The sequence below is a fragment of the Oncorhynchus masou genome, chromosome 13 (assembly GCF_036934945.1).
Source record: "Oncorhynchus masou masou isolate Uvic2021 chromosome 13, UVic_Omas_1.1, whole genome shotgun sequence".
Taxonomy (NCBI): Eukaryota; Metazoa; Chordata; class Actinopteri; order Salmoniformes; family Salmonidae; genus Oncorhynchus; species Oncorhynchus masou.
This window is the reverse complement of record NC_088224.1, coordinates 59,488,802-59,505,296: the sequence shown is the minus strand read 5'-3', so window position 1 is coordinate 59,505,296 and position 16,495 is coordinate 59,488,802. Positions and strand designations below refer to the sequence as shown.

The 16,495-nt window shown below is 44.4% G+C and overlaps 1 pseudogene; it reads left to right on the top strand.

Annotated features, from left to right (window-relative positions):
* Nucleotides 1-3,791: 3,791 nt before the first annotated feature.
* Nucleotides 3,792-16,495, top strand: part of LOC135552710 (zinc finger protein neuro-d4-like) — a 73,290-nt pseudogene continuing 60,586 nt past the window's right edge.

The following is a 16,495-nucleotide window of genomic DNA, read 5'->3' as shown; positions in this document are numbered from 1 at the left end:
AGCACAATAACTGTTTGTTGGGAGCTTCGTCAAATGGGTTTCCATGGCCGCACACAAGCCAAACATCAACATGCGCAAAGCCAAGTGACGGTTGGAGTGGAGAAAGCTCACAGCCATTGGACACTGGAGCAGTGAACATGTTCACCCTCTGGCAGTCCGATGAACGAATCTGAGTTAAGCAGATGCCAGGAGAACGCTACCTGCCCGAATGCATAGTACCTACTGTAAAGTTTGGTGGAAGAGGAGTAATGGTTCTGGCTAGGCCCCTTAGTTCCAGTGAAGCGAAATCTTAATGCTACAGCATACATTAACATTCTAGACGATTCTGTGCTTCCAACTTGTGGTAACAGTTTGGGGAAGGCACTTTCATATTTCAGCATTCCAATGACCCTGTGCACAAAGTGAGTTCCATACAGAAATGGTTTGTCTAAATCAGTGTGGAAGAACTTGACTGGCCTGCACAGAATCGTGACTTCAACTCCATCGAACACCTTTGGGATGAATTGGAACTCTGACTGAAAGCCAGGCCTAATCGCCCAACATCAGTGCCTGACCTCAATAACGATATTGTGCCTGAATGGAAGTAAGTCCCTGCAGCAATGTCCCAACATCTAGTGGAAAACCTTCCCAGAAGAGTGGAGGCTGTTAAAGCAGCGAAGGGGGGACCAACTCCATATTAATGCCCATGATTTTAGAATGAGATGTTCGACGAGCAGGTGTCCACATATTTTTGGTCCTGTAGTGTAGTTTGATACTTGTATCAGCAAAGAGCAAGCAATAAAACCAAGGTAAACCATAGACACTGTAGCCCAAAGCTTGGTTTCACCAAGGTAAACCGTAGACACTAGCCCAAAGCCTGGTTTCACCAAGGTAAACCGTAGACACTGTAGCCCAAAGCTTGGTTTCGCCAAGGTAAAAAGCAGTTACTGCCTTTGTTCTTGGTTTCACTGCAAAAATTACCCCACATTTTCTCCATAACACAACACAATGGAGGCAAGATATTTTTCCACGTGATAAAGCATGTATTGAATGTATCAAAAATGTCAGTAACACATTTTTGACTGAATGTGCAGTTAATGCTCTTTTTCTTGGTATGACATGCACTCCACAGTAAATTCAGAACGTTTTGTGCCTGGGTATATTTATTGGAATAGTCCTTCCATAGACTGAACTTGCTAATGTTCATTAAATATTTGTTAACAGAGATGTACAGTTGAAGTCAGACGTTTACATACACCTTAGCCAAGTACATTTAAACTCAGTTTTTCACAATCCCTGACATTTAATCCTAGTAAGAATTCCCTGTCTTATGTCAGTTAGGATCACCACTTTATTTTAAGAATGTGAAATGTCAGAATAATAGGGAATGATTTATTACAGCTTTTATTTCTTTCATTCAAATTCCCAGGGGGTCAGAAATGTACATACACTCAATTAGTATTTGGTAGCATTGCCTTTAAATTGTTTAACTTGGGTCAAACGTTTCAGGTAGCCTTCCACAAGCTTCCCACAATACGTTGGGTGAATTATGACCCATTCCTCCAGACAGAGCTGGTGTAACTGAGTCAGGTTTGTAGGCCTTCTTGCTCGCACACATTTTTTCAGTTCTGCCCACAAATTTTCTATAGGATTGAAGTCAGGGCTTTGTGATGGCCACTCCAATACCTTGACTTTGTTGTCCTTAAGCCATTTTGCCACAACTTTGGAAGTATGCTTGGGGTCATTGTCCATTTGGAAGACCCATTTGCGACCAAGCTTTAACTTCCTGACTGATGTCTTGAGATGTTGCTTCAATATATCCACATAATTTTCCTACCCCATGAAGCCATCTATTTTGTGAAGTGCACCAGTCCTACAGCAAAGCACCCCACAGCATGATGCTGTTGGGATGGTGTTCTTTGGCTTGCAAACATCCCCCTTTTTCCTCCAAACATAACGATGGTCATTATGGCCAAACAGTTCTATTTTTGTTTCATCAGACCAGAAGAATATTTCTCCAAAAAGTAAGATCTTTGTCCCCATGTGCAGTTGCAAACTGTAGTCTGGCTTTTTTAACGGCTGTTTTTGCAGCAGTGGCTTCTTCCTTGCTGAGCGGCCTTTCAGAGGATGTCGATATAGGACTCATTTTACTGTGGATATAGATACTTTTGTACCTGATTCTTCCAGCATCTTCACAAGGTCCTTTGTGATTTGATTTGCACTTTTCACACCAAAGTACGTTCATCTCTAGGAGACAGAACGCGTCTCCTTCCTGAGCGGCTACATGGTCCCATGGTGTTTATACGTGCGCACTATTGTTTTTACAGATAAATGTGGTACCTTCAGGCATTTGGAAATTGCTCCCAAGGATGAACCAGACTTGTGGAGGTCTTGGCTGATTTCTTTTGATTTTCTCATGATGTCATGCAAAGAGGCACTGAGTTTGAAGGTTGGCCTTGAAATGCATCCACAGGTACATCTCCAATTGACTCAAACTATGTCAATTAGCCTATCAGGAGCTTCTAAATCCATGGCATAATTTTCTGGAATTTTCCAAGCTGTTTAAAGGCACAGTCAACTTAGTGTATGTAAATTTCTGACCCACTGGAATTGTGATACAGTGAATTATAAGTGAAATAACCTGTCTGTAAACAATTGTTGGTTAAATCACTTGTGTCATGCACAAAGTGGATGTCCTAACCGACTTGCCAAAACTATAGTTTGTTAACAAGAAATTTGTGGCGTGCTTGAAAAACAAGTTTTAATGACTCCAACCTAAGTGTATGTAAACTTCTGACTTCAACTGTATAAATATCACATCACAGAGTGGCTTCAGTGGCGCCACTGCTGCTAAACTGAAATGGAGAGAAATTCCATCACTGCTGTGCCCACTGTCTTGGTTCAACAGATGAGGCAACTCCTAAAAAAATCAATTATCTTCCCTACTCCACTGTCTCCCAAAACGATCAATTATTAAACCTCTTCAGCATCGGCTCAACTAGAATGGATTATATCATTATCAATTGGCCTATCAACACATCTTAGTTATCCCTCTTCCAGAACACACTTTCCCCTTTCTCTCTCTTGCTAAATTCAATCTAACAGGATTAAGTAAAGGACCCTTTAGTGTATTCGAAAGTTGTCCAAAAGTAAATCTCAAAATGATATTGGATTCAAATTCTTGGAACATTTGGGGTGTGAAGGTTATCACTGATGTTAATGTTGGAAATGAGCCCAGCACGAACAGTAAACTCTCTGTAGTAGAATCTTGCACAATTGATTTATGACATAAAAACTACCAAAAAAAAGTGAATACACAAATATGTAATTCACCTTACATTTCAACCTGGGCACTGTCCAAGACAGGGTGCAATTCTGATGTTGGTGAAACATAAATCTACAATTTAGCATCTTATATTTGGAACATTATTTCAAAAAGTTGCTATTATTATGTTGAAACTGAACAGAACTCCTTGTTGCATCCTCTCTGAGAGATGGTGCGCATACAGCCTCGCCCTTAAAATGTATTTCTATATCTGCAAGACAAGGAAACAATGCATCAATTAGAATGGCAGCTACAGACTGACAGTCCAGTAGCACACCAACCTTGACATTACAGTAGACGGTTTGGCTTACACATAGAAGTCCAAGGCGGGACCGTTATACAGTTGACCGCGATACATACTGGTAGTTGTAGTGCATTGACTCTCAGCATGTTACATAGTGACATGTGCAAAAACTACATTTCCCCAGACCTGTCACTGAGCGTTCCCGCTCCTATTGGCTGGCAGCTCCAGCCGCAGCCCCAGAGAATGAATGAAATTGAAATTGCTGGTATATTACATGTGCAATACCGGGATCTGCAGTGTTACATTGTATCTATCATACTATATCAAAATGGCCACAGTGGTACAGAACCCCCTGAAATCGTAAGTACATACATTTTATCTTTGACATTTTTAGGGATACATTTGTGGATGCTGTCAGTCCATGTAGCCGAGGTAATCGTTGACAATTTTAAGCATCGTAAAGAAGTATCATGCCTATAGGCTACATCCCTATTATATAGCAAGCTACAATTATTTATATGGAGTGTAATAGCGATGGAAAGGTATATATGAAACAACTTTATTTTTTTAGCAAGCCGGGTTATGTTCCAAAATGTAGAGCTGCCTATGCATGCCTAGAAACAATTTCACTGAGCCAGTAATTACATGAGGACGCTATGGTGGAATGTTGAGGTACAATTTATGACCCGGTGTCCCTAGTCAATAGACAAGATCGCAGCCAACTTGCATGGCTGGTCAGGTAGCGCTTACAATAGCGAAAAATAGCGAGTGGCAGTGTTTTTTTGAAAAGGTTGTGCTTGATAACTGTTCACATGATTGCGTTAGGCTGTAAACAGGTAGGTAAAACCAAGCTGGTGGGAGCCTCTGTCGGCTGAAACCTAATACCCTTTGGACATCATTTTCTTGGCGACAGACCTCTTGGCAAAATAGCCTACGTGCTTGCGATTATAATGGCAGCAGTGTTTACAGGCAGCGCATCTACGCTCCAACAAGACACGCGTTCCCATCAGCAAACACCTGATACAATATTGTGTAAGCTTGCATCATATAAAATGGTTAACTTATGTGCTGGGAGTGGTTGCTTTTATTAGACTAGTGTCATCTCTATCAGTCGCGTTGAACGGTGAACATTCCATCAAGTTTCCATTCGATTCCTTTGTGCAGAATTTACACAATAACATTTCAACGTGCGGAATTCAGCCTGGGCTCGTTTCCAAAAGGTGGCTGTGCGTCTGTCCGCTTGGTGAGATGCAGTTGACACCTTTTCGATTAGAAATAATTGAAAACATAATAAATCGACTCTCGAATATGTATTTTTGGAGTGTTGTTTGGATAAATTTAGGCATTTGCAGCCTGTCTAACAAAGAACGTGGTAGCCCACTGTAGCGCGGAACACATCGGATGGTACCTGAGCGGGAATGTAGTTGTGATGCAGTCGATGCTGTGCAGTCAGCGCTATCTGAAATCCAGACAGGCGACATTTCATATAATTCATGACAACCCATTACCTTAAGTATACGAATAGCCCGTTACAAGCAACAGTGAACTGCTTTCATTAATGTTTTTGTCTTCAACATCATTTATTTGATTCCGTTGATGCGCGACAGTGATGGCATTCTAATTATTGGGGAAACTGACACAAGTTAGGCTATTTGTTGCCATAGGATATGGCCAACTAGTCTAAAATGTTGGGTTATTCATATATGCGTAAATAAAATGGTAAATTTGTGTGTGAGTTTTAGTAAGGCAAAACTGCACCTCTTAAAACGTATTAAATCAGCCTATTGCCTACCGATACTGATCGTGAACAGCACAGGAACCTGAGGTGAAAGATGGTGCTGGAGGCCTGAGCTATGCCGCTCATTTTCTCATTATAATATTCTCCGTTTAGGCTGCCCCATTGTTATACGAGAGTAACTAGAACATTTGATATGCATTTGTTGCTTTTGGTGTTGCTTTTTTTAGATACATTTTAAGATAGTTCTGAAAGCAGACAGAATTCACACAGTCACACACTGTTTAGGCGAACCAACAGTATCCTACCACCCATTTGGTCATTTATTATTTATTAGTTGTGAGTTCCATGTCATGGCAGTGTTTTAGCAACCCCGCGCATATCTGCGCTCCCAGTGATGCGCGCGCGGCTGAGTTCCTTTCTGCTGGTCTCTGGCTGCTCAATTACTGGGAACAAGTGGGCACATAGACACTCCCAGAGGCCTTTGCAAGGCCATTTCAAGGGGATTCGTTTGACTTATTTGCATGAAAAATAGGAATGAGGGTGTGCAAAGGAAATGGCATGGGATAGGAGCCATCAATGGACTAGGAACTGATTAATTCTGACTTGAATGTTTCTCAGTAAGGGTCTAGTTAATACCCTCTACCACTGCTCCCGCTGCTTATATAATGGTATCTAGCCTACTGAATGCACTAGTTATTGAGGACAACACTGATTTAGAGTTTTCGGAGCTCACTACTCAAATGTTGTCCAATGCATCTCAGAGGTTCAAAGAGTTCAGTGTGTGTAAGCACATCCTCTGGGAACCATCAATCTACTGGGCATTCCCCTAGCCTATCAAATAGTCCTCCTTTAATCTCTCTGCTACTCTTCTTCTTCTTCTCTCTCTCTCTCTCTCTCTCTCTCTCTCTCTCTCTCTTTCTCTCTCTTTCTCTCGCTCAGTTTCTCGCTCTCTCTCACCCACACCTTGCTTCCCTCATATTGCCATCCCTGACTCACAGCTCAATTCTCAGTTCTTTAGGGGTCCCTCTCTCCGTTCATTCTCTTGCCATCCATCCTCAAACCTACCCCTTGCCCATATCATGTCTCTTTGTTTTTAACTCTTTCTCTCTTCCTCCATTGTCTGCCCCCCCCCCCTATCCTTTCATTCTGTCAGTCTACTTGGAGAAGGAGGCCATATGCTGACTGACTGTTGTGATAGTTATTCTGCCGTGCCTGACTGATCCGAGGGAAATGAATTCCACATAATTCTGTGCTCAGGCACTGTTTAAAGGAACAGCCAGGCCTGCTGAGTTCACTGGAGCCTGAGCATTCTCTCTCTCTCTCTCTCTCTCTCTCTCTCTCTCTCTCTCTCTCTCTCTCTCTCATCCCTCTCTCTCTCATCCCTCTCTCTCTCATCTCTCTCTCTCTCTCATCTCTCTCTCTCATCTCTCTCTCTCTCTCTCTCTCTCTCTCTCTCTCTCTCTCTCTCTCTCTCTCTCTCTCTCTCTCTCTATATATATATATATATATATATATATATATATATATATATATATATAGCTCTCTCTCTCATCTCTCTCTCTCATCTCTCTCCCTCTCTCTCTCTCCCTCTCTCTCTCTCCCTCTCTCTCTCATCTCTCTCCCTCTCTCTCTCTCTCCCTCTCATCTCTCATCTCTCTCTCTCTCTCTCTCTCTCTCTCTCTCTCTCTCTCTCTCTCACATCCCCCTCTCTCTCTCTCATCCCTCTCTCTCTCTCATCCCTCTCTCTCTCTCTCTCCCTCTCTCTCTCTCATCTCTCTCTCATCTCTCTCTCTCTCTCCCTCTCTCTCTCTCTCTCTCTCTCTCTCTCTCTCTCTCTCTCTCTCTCATCTCTGTCTCTCCCTCTCTGTCTCTCCTTCTCTCTCTCTCTCTCTCATCTCTCTCTCTCTCTCGCTCTCTCTCTCTCCCTCTCTTTTTGTTTGGGAATTTATTTTCTGGTTTATTGCCATCAGTCCCCCTTTTTCCCACATAGACGTTCTTCTCTTTGTCTTCATGGGAAGACTAGAGAGGGACACAGATACGTATTTTTAGCTCTATGACCTATTTCTCCATTGCTACCTAACCGACTGTCAGTCACTTCCCTGTGCTTTGGGATCCAATATGGTCACCAGCTGTAGTCAAGTTGTAGTTCAGGACAGGGAGAATAGGAACTACAACAGCCCTTTACAGTAGTGACCAAGGAGGCTATTAGAATATTTCACTTAGGAAACCTCCATTGGATGTGCAAGAAAGACACAGGAAGTAGTTCTAGTATGCCATGCACAGCAATGAGAGGGCTATGATTCATCAGCCATGTTGTCCAACATAGTTTGACTGGTGCTGGAGTAGTAGGGCCGTTTGGATAGGGCATACGACTGTGGGGGGACGGTCGGGACATGGACCTAGCTGTGTGACTGGGAACATTCAGAAGAGCCCCTAAAATAGTCCGATTCAGGCTGACTGAAAGGAAGACAGACGTGTAATAATGAGGGTAATGAAGGGTAATGAAGGGTAATGAAAGGGTTGAATGAAGAAGAGAGGAGAGCGAGGAAGTCATTCCAAACATGCATGTATTTGGATGGATGCCTTTTGGCAGTTTTTGTTTTGTTTTGTGTGCAAAAAAATGCTTTGGGGTTATAAACATGGTACCTTTGCTTTATTGTCATTGCCTGTGACTGTGGCCATGGCAGGTAGGGATGGAACGAACAGGGCGATGCAAGGTGTCCGTTGACAGAAGATGGGCTTGGTGCAGTGCATGCAATGCAACTGACTACACAGAATAGGCTGCAGCAATAAACATGCTTGAATTGCATTGCACCTTTGCATGGCACAGAGAGAAGATTCCTCCTTATACATCACGGGGAAAGAAAACCCATTGGAAGAAATCATGCCACTAGTGTTTGTAGACATTTTGATCAGTGGTAAAGCGAGTGTTGTGGACTTCCACCGGTGGAGGCTGCTGAGGGGAGGACGGCTCATAATAATGGCCGGAATGGAGTGAATGGAATGGTATCAAACACCTGGAAACCATGGATACCACGTGTTTAATGTATTTCATTCCATTCCAAAGATTCCGCTCCAGCCATTACCACAAGCCCATCCTCCCAATTAAGGTGCCAGCAACCTCCTGTGACGTCCACATGGCATAACAATCTACTTCTACGGGCATCCTTAACAGTCCTACTCAGTCCTATAATAATCTTAAAGTATTCCTGCTTGACCTCTCCCGAAACATTCCTCTCATCCCAGTCCCTGGTCATCACTACACTCTTATTCTCACAGACAGACAGACAGACAGACAGACAGACAGACAGACAGACAGACAGACAGACACACACACACACACACACACACACACACACACACACACACACACACACACACACACACACACACACACACACACACACACACACACACACACACACACACACACACACACACACACACACACACACACACACACACACACACAATTATGTACATTCTGCAGTAGTCCCATTCTACAGAACACTATTTCCTCTGAGGTAATTCCTGTAGTTCCGTTGTCTCTGGCCACTGGTATGGATCTCTGCTAGAAACTGGTGGGTGGAGTCATGTGAAGCAAATGAGTATTTCCTCATGCAGCACGTTAATAATGTTGGAGAGAGAACGAGAGGGAGAGGAGAGAGAACGAGAGGGAGAGGAGAGAGAACGAGAGGGAGAGGAGAGAGAACGAGAGGGAGAGGAGAGAGAACGAGAGGGAGAGGAGAGAGAGCGAGAGGGAGAGGAGAGAGAGCGAGAGGGAGAGGAGAGAGAACGAGAGGGAGAGGAGAGAGAACGAGAGGGAGAGGAGAGAGAACGAGAGGGAGAGGAGAGAGAACGAGAGGGAGAGGAGAGCGAGCGAGAAGGGAGGAAGGATCCATCCATGTAATAACAGCAAAAGTGCGGAGTCAATAAATCTCACCTGAAGGACCAGTGTTCAGCCTTGGTGGCTGGATTGCCATGCCCTGATGTACTGCCCTAAATGCACACCCTGACTCACGGTACAAATACACAGAATATACAAACACATAGACACAGAATATACAAACACATAGACACAGAATATACAAACACATAGACACAGAATATACAGACATATACACAGAATATACAAACACATAGACACAGAATATACAAACACATAGACACAGAATATACAAACACATAGACACAGAATATACAAACACATAGACACAGAATATACAGACATATACACAGAATATACAAACACATAGACACAGAATATACAAACACATACAAACACAGAATATACAGACATATACACAGAATATACAAAGACAAATACACAGAATACACAAACACATACACACAGAATACACAAACACATACACACAGAATACACAAACACATGCTGTACACACACAAGCTCCGACTCCAGTCCTTGACTACCCCTAACAGGACACGCCTTTGTTGTAGATCTGGCCTCGCCATCTTGTTTCAAGAGGACCACAATGGAAATAAGTCCCAGACTTTAGTGTGTGTTATCCTATGGCTTTTTCAAGTTTTACGCATGCTTGTTTTTTCTTCAAATTGTCGAATGAATAAACTAAACTAAGCCCTGGACAAACAAACCTGATTCAACTCACTGAGGGCTTGATGATTAGTTGACAAGTTGAATCAGATGTGCTTGTCCAGGGCTACGGTACAAAATGTGTACTGTTGTGGGTACTGGGGGACTGGAGTTGGGAAACACTGTCCTGTAGAATACACTCACATAGACAGACACACAGATATGACACTTTATGCAAAACCAGAGGCCTGTAAACATGGCAACAAGGTAGTTACGGTAACATACAGATGAATACAAAACATACCAAACACAGACCTATAGATACATAGACACACCTGCTGTACAGATGCATTCTCTCTCTCCACACACATCTGCACGCACGCACACACTCGCACACACACACGCACGCACGCACACACTCGCACACGCACACACACGCACGCACTCGCACACACACACGCACGCACGCACTCGCACACACACGCGCGCACGCACTCGCGCGCGCACACACACACACACACACACACACACACACACACACACACACACACAGTGATGGGCGGGAAAATCGATACAGTTACACAGTTACATTCCACAATGTTATTTTTGCGCTGCTTGGCTCTTCCTGCACCAAAACTCACAGCTTGTTCTCCATCTTCTTTTTAAATAGGGAGACAATTTGTTTTCAGCACTTTTATTAACATGACTGATCAAACGTTGTTTTCTCATGCCTCTCTCTCGTCCCTCTGCAGAAGACAGGTGAATAATATGTTTAGAACATCGAATCGCAATAAAATCACAGCATCGAACCACAATACATATAGAATCGCGAGAATGGCAATACATATGGTATTGGCACCTAAGTATGGTGATAATATTGCATGGTGAGGTCTTTGGTGACTCCCAGATCTACACACACACTATGCCAAGCTGTATTTGTCTCAGGGACATGGTACTTTAACAGATGAGCTGGTCGATAGTCCTACAGTGGTGCAGCTGTCTGTGTTGCTGTCTGTTGATGTGTCAGCATCAGCTTAACATCAGCACTGTGTGTGTGTGTGTGTGTGTGTGTGTGTGTGTGTGTGTGTCTACGGTGGTGCGTGCAGTCCTGGGTGTGTGTGTGTGTGTGTGTGTGTGGTAGTACGTGCAGGCCTGGGTGTGTGTGTGTGTATGGTAGTGCGTCCAGGCCTGCTGGGTGTGTGTGTGTTTGTGTGACAGCTCCTGGTGAACAACGCCACAGCCCCCTCAACAGCCCAATGTGTTCCAGCTGTTAGACTGGCAGATGCTAGCTGACACATATCATAGGTACACTTCAACTATGACAGACAAAATGAGGGAAAAAAATCCAGAAAATCACATTGTAGGATTTTTTATGAATTTATTTGCAAATTATGGTTGAAAATAAGTATTTGGTCATCTACAAACAAGCAAGATTTCTGTCTCTCACAGACCTGTAACTTCTTCTTTAAGAGGCTCCTCTGTCCTCCACTCGTTACCTGTATTAATGGCACCTGTTTGAACTTGTTATCAGTATAAAAGACACCTATCCACAAACTCAAACAGTCACACTCCAAACTCCACTATGGCCAAGACCAAAGAGCTGTCAAAGGACACCAGAAACAAAATTGTAGACCTGCACCAGGCTGGGAAGACTGAATCTGCAATAGGCAAGCAGCTTGGTTTGAAGAAATCAACTGTGGGAGCAATTATTAGGAAATGGAAGACATACAAGACCACTGATAATCTCCCTCGATCTGCGGCTCCATGCAAGATCTCACCCCATGGGGTCAAAATGATCACAAGAACGTCCTGCAGTGCCAGACGTGTCCCCCTGCCTAAGCCAGTACATGTCCAGGCCCGTCTGAAGTTTGCTAGAGAGCATTTGGATGATCCAGAAGAAGATTGGGAGAATGTCATATGGTCAGATGAAACCAAAATATAACTTTTTGGTAAAAACTCAACTCGTCGTGTTTGGAGGACAAAGAATGCTGAGTTGCATCCAAAGAACACCATACCTACTGTGAAGCATGGGGGTGGAAACATCATGCTTTGGGGCTGTTTTTCTGTTTTTCTGCAGGACGACTGATCCGTGTAAAGGAAAGAATGAATGGGTCATGTATCGTGAGATTTTGAGTGAAAACCTCTTTCCATCAGCAAGGGCATTGAAGATGAAACGTGGCTGGGTCTTTCAGCATGACAATGATCCCAAACACACTGCCCGGGCAACAAAGGAGTGGCTTCGTAAGAAGCATTTCAAGGTCCTGGAGTTGCCTCGCCAGTCTCCAGATCTTAACCCCATAGAAAATCTTTGGAGGGAGTTGAAAGTCCGTGTTGCCCAGCAACAGCCCCAAAACATCACTGCTCTAGAGGAGATCTGCATGGAGGAATGGGCCAAAATACCAGCAACAGTGTGTGAAAACCTTGTGAAGACTGACAGAAAACGTTTGACCTCTGTCATTGCCAACAAAGTGTATATAACAAGGTATTGAGATAAACTTTTGTTATTGACCAAATACTTATTTTCCACCATAATTTGCAAGTTAATTCTATAAAAATCCTACAATGTGATTTTCTGGATTTTTTCCCCCTCATTTTGTCTGTCATAGTTGAAGTGTACCTATGATGACAATTACAGGCCTCTCTCATCTTTTTACTTTTTAAGTGGGAGAACTTGCACAATTGGTGGCTGACTAAATACTTTTTTGCTCCACTGTACATACACACACACACACACACACACACACACACACACACACACACACACACACACACACACACACACACACACACACACACACACACACACACACACACACACACACACACACACACACACTCACACACACACACGACATCACAGCATTGTCACCGATGGTCATCCTAGCCATGAAAAAGGCCTAGGTTTCATGCTACATGGTGACGTCGAAGCCGTCTCCCAAAGTGACAAGTCGTTGTGCTTGTCTGTGTACGTTGTTTTTATTATGCACAAAGTATATCCACTGTCAACAGTTGGAGAGTGAGTTTGGGTGGACGCAATGCATACAGGCTACAGTTGATTATGTTTGGATGGAATTCATCTCCTTCCTGTAACGTACATTCAACTCTTTTGCCCTCACATGGTTTGATAATACTGCTAAGTATGTCTTTTCTGCAGCTCGTACATGTCGGCCCTCATTTTCAGGGTCTGGCTGGGCGTGTGAGGCAGTGGCTGGGTTTGGTGTGTGTGCTGTTCAGTTCTGGGCTGTTCTGCTCACTACACCAGGCCTATAGCTTTACACCTCCTAGTCTTCAGCAGCACAGCAAACATTACTGAGAGACCAAGAAAAGGCAGTCACATCTGTAGAGGGGGAGAAACAGAGATAAATCATTTCTCTGGGTACTTTGAAAGAGAGGGGGGGGGGAAGAGAGATGGAGGAGGTGGAATGGGTAAGGGTGATATTGCATAGTGTAATCTGCAGACTGGGTGTGGGGGGATGGGTGCACAGATTGCCTTTCCTCCACCAGGCAAGGCAGAGCTGCCTCACACTGCTGTGCTGTTTGGACCAGAGCAGTAAAGCATCAGTATTGAAGGCCTATGACCATGGTCCGAAGGCTAGTCTACAGAGGCTGTTCACCACACTGCTGCCTTCACACACACACACACACACACACACACACACACACACACACACACACACACACACACACACACACACACACACACACACACACACACACACACACACACACACACACACACACACACACACACACACACACAACCCACTCCTCCAGATGTGTGTGTTGAACATATTGGTTCAAACCTTATGATAGAGAGAGTGCTTTTGTGTACGTAGCTGTCTCCTGTAGGCCTACGTGATGTGAAATCATCCTTCCTTGATAATCCATCAGCTCAAAGCCATGCAATTTCTCTTGCAGCGTCATTCTGCGTACATCACCAAGTTAGAAATCACCATTCGGAAGTCATCCCTTTTCCTAATTGCCATTTTGTAATTGTAGCTTGGTTTTTATGACTGGTTCATATTTTACATGGTGAGGTTTCATTTTCCAATGACCTGACTTTCCCTCTAGGTGGAGCCCTCTGTTTCTCTTTCATTCAAGCCATTGCTAATTGAGGCTAATTGGAGAGTGGTCAGGGGTTGGAGTTCTGGGTATTGTAGTTTGTAAATTGCGGTCGTAGCATGTACCTGTGTGTAGGTGTGTCATTCTGTGGACTGCAGTTTATTGTTCTTGCTTTCAATGCCTTAGAAATTGGGTTATAGAGGGCGTTACGGTGGGGGGGTTGTGCTATCTTGGAGGGTTGTATGTTTGCCTGTCTGTGTGTGTGTGTCTCTGTGTGTGTGTGTGTGTGTCTGTATGTGTGTGTCTGTGTGTGTCTGTGTGTGTGTCTGTGCGTGTGTGTGTGTGTCTGTATGTGTGTGTGTGTCTGTCTGTATGTGTGTGTGTCTGTGCGTGTGTGTGTGTCTGTATGTGTGTGTGTGTGTCTGTCTGTATGTGTGTGTGTGTATGTGTGTGTGTCTGTGTGTGTCTGTATGTGTGTGTGTGTGTCTGTCTGTATGTGTGTGTGTCTGTGCGTGTGTGTGTGTCTGTCTGTGTGTGTCTGTCTGTCTGTCTGTCTGTCTGTCTGTCTGTCTGTCTGTCTGTCTGTCTGTCTGTCTGTCTGTCTGTCTGTCTGTCTGTCTGTCTGTCTGTGTGTGTGTGTGTGTGCTCCCAGCCATATGCTCCTTTCTCTGCTCTGCTTTTTGTTTGGACCAATCGCTCCCCTCTGTTTGTCTGGTGTTCGAGATGCTCTGTGGGTTTAAGATTGTTAAAAAAGGCACTCGATGCTCCAGGCTTTTCCTCGTTTCTCCTTCTTTGTGTGTTTTTGTGTCTGTGTCTGGATCAGTGACTGGTCTGAAACCTGCTAACGTGTCTATCCTTGTGTACTATCTGTGTGGTTTTGTGTCTGGATCAGTGACTGGTCTGAAACCTGCTAACGTGTCTATCCTTGTGTACTATCTGTGTGGTTTTGTGTCTGGATCAGTGACTGGTCTGAAACCTGCTAACGTGTCTATCCTTGTGTACTATCTGTGTGGTTTTGTGTCTGGATCAGTGACTGGTCTGAAACCTGCTAACGTGTCTATCCTTGTGTACTATCTGTGTGGTTTTGTGTCTGGATCAGTGACTGGTCTGAAACCTGCTAACGTGTCTATCCTTGTGTACTATCTGTGTGGTTTTGTGTCTGTGTCTGGATCAGTGACAGGTCTGAAACCTGCTAACGTGTCTATCCTTGTGTACTATCTGTGTGGTTTTGTGTCTGTGTCTGGATCAGTGACAGGTCTGAAACCTGCTAACGTGTCTATCCTTGTGTACTCTCTGTGTGGTTTTGTGTCTGTGTCTGGATCAGTGACAGGTCTGAAACCTGCTAACATGTCTATCCTTGTGTACTATCTGTGTGGTTTTGTGTCTGTGTCTGGATCAGTGACAGGTCTGAAACCTGCTAACATGTCTATCCTTGTGTACCATCTGTGTGGTTTTGTGTCTGTGTCTGGATCAGTGACAGGTCTGAAACCTGCTAACGTGTCTATCCTTGTGTACTATCTGTGTGGTTTTGTGTCTGTGTCTGGATCAGTGACAGGTCTGAAACCTGCTAACGTGTCTATCCTTGTGTACTATCTGTGTGGTTTTGTGTCTGTGTCTGGATCAGTGACAGGTCTGAAACCTGCTAACGTGTCTATCCTTGTGTACTATCTGTGTGGTTTTGTGTCTGTGTCTGGATCAGTGACAGGTCTGAAACCTGCTAACATGTCTATCCTTGTGTACTCTCTGTGTGGTTTTGTACGGTTTTGTTTCCAGCTGCATCCAGAGTTCTGATTGTGTCGGGCTGCTGATGGATGGTCATCTCACACGGGCCACCCTATCTAGCAGCGCTGTGCTCCGCTTGTTTAGAACTACACTGGCTGTAGAGTTACGTTGCTGAAACAGCTTCCCCCTCCATGCTTATGGCCATAGAGTTGATCAATTATTTCCCCCCTCGGTGAAACATAGCCGTGCCTTTCCTGTCCACTTCAGCCTGCCTCACAGAGTCCCTGCTAAGCCCCCGGAGCTGAAAGCAGGCCGGACCACCAGTACAGGCCCTCAGCTCCTCCATGTTGTAGTAGGCCACTGGTAGAAGGACTCTCTGGATGCTGACAGTGGTCATGGTCATGTCTGTCTCTGCCTGGTTTCCCTGGTGATGTGGTATATATATTCAGCTCTCCCAGCCTAGCTTCCACTAACCCCAAATATATATATATTTTTTAAACCTTCAAGGGCAAACAGCCGCGGCGTAATGTAATGAGATTGCAGACAGAAGCGACCAAACTGAAAGCAGCCATTTTCTACAGCTGTCAACTTCTTGTTGAAAGGGCCGACTTATTCCGATAGCTCGAATGGCAGCGCCATGGTGAGGGGGTGGGGGTTGGGGGGGGGGGGGGAGGCAAGGGTGCAGAGAAGAGAGGGGCGCAGGGAGAGGAGGAGGGAGAGGGTGGAACCTCCGGGGTTATAGCTGCTTTGCATATTGAATGTTTTCTCTCCTCTTACCCCGTTGCAGCCCGTTCCTGTCCTAGCAGGACTAGTGCAGCCTTTCAGATCAAGCCTATTTCCACACCACACGCTTAATATTTTAAAAGCTGGGTG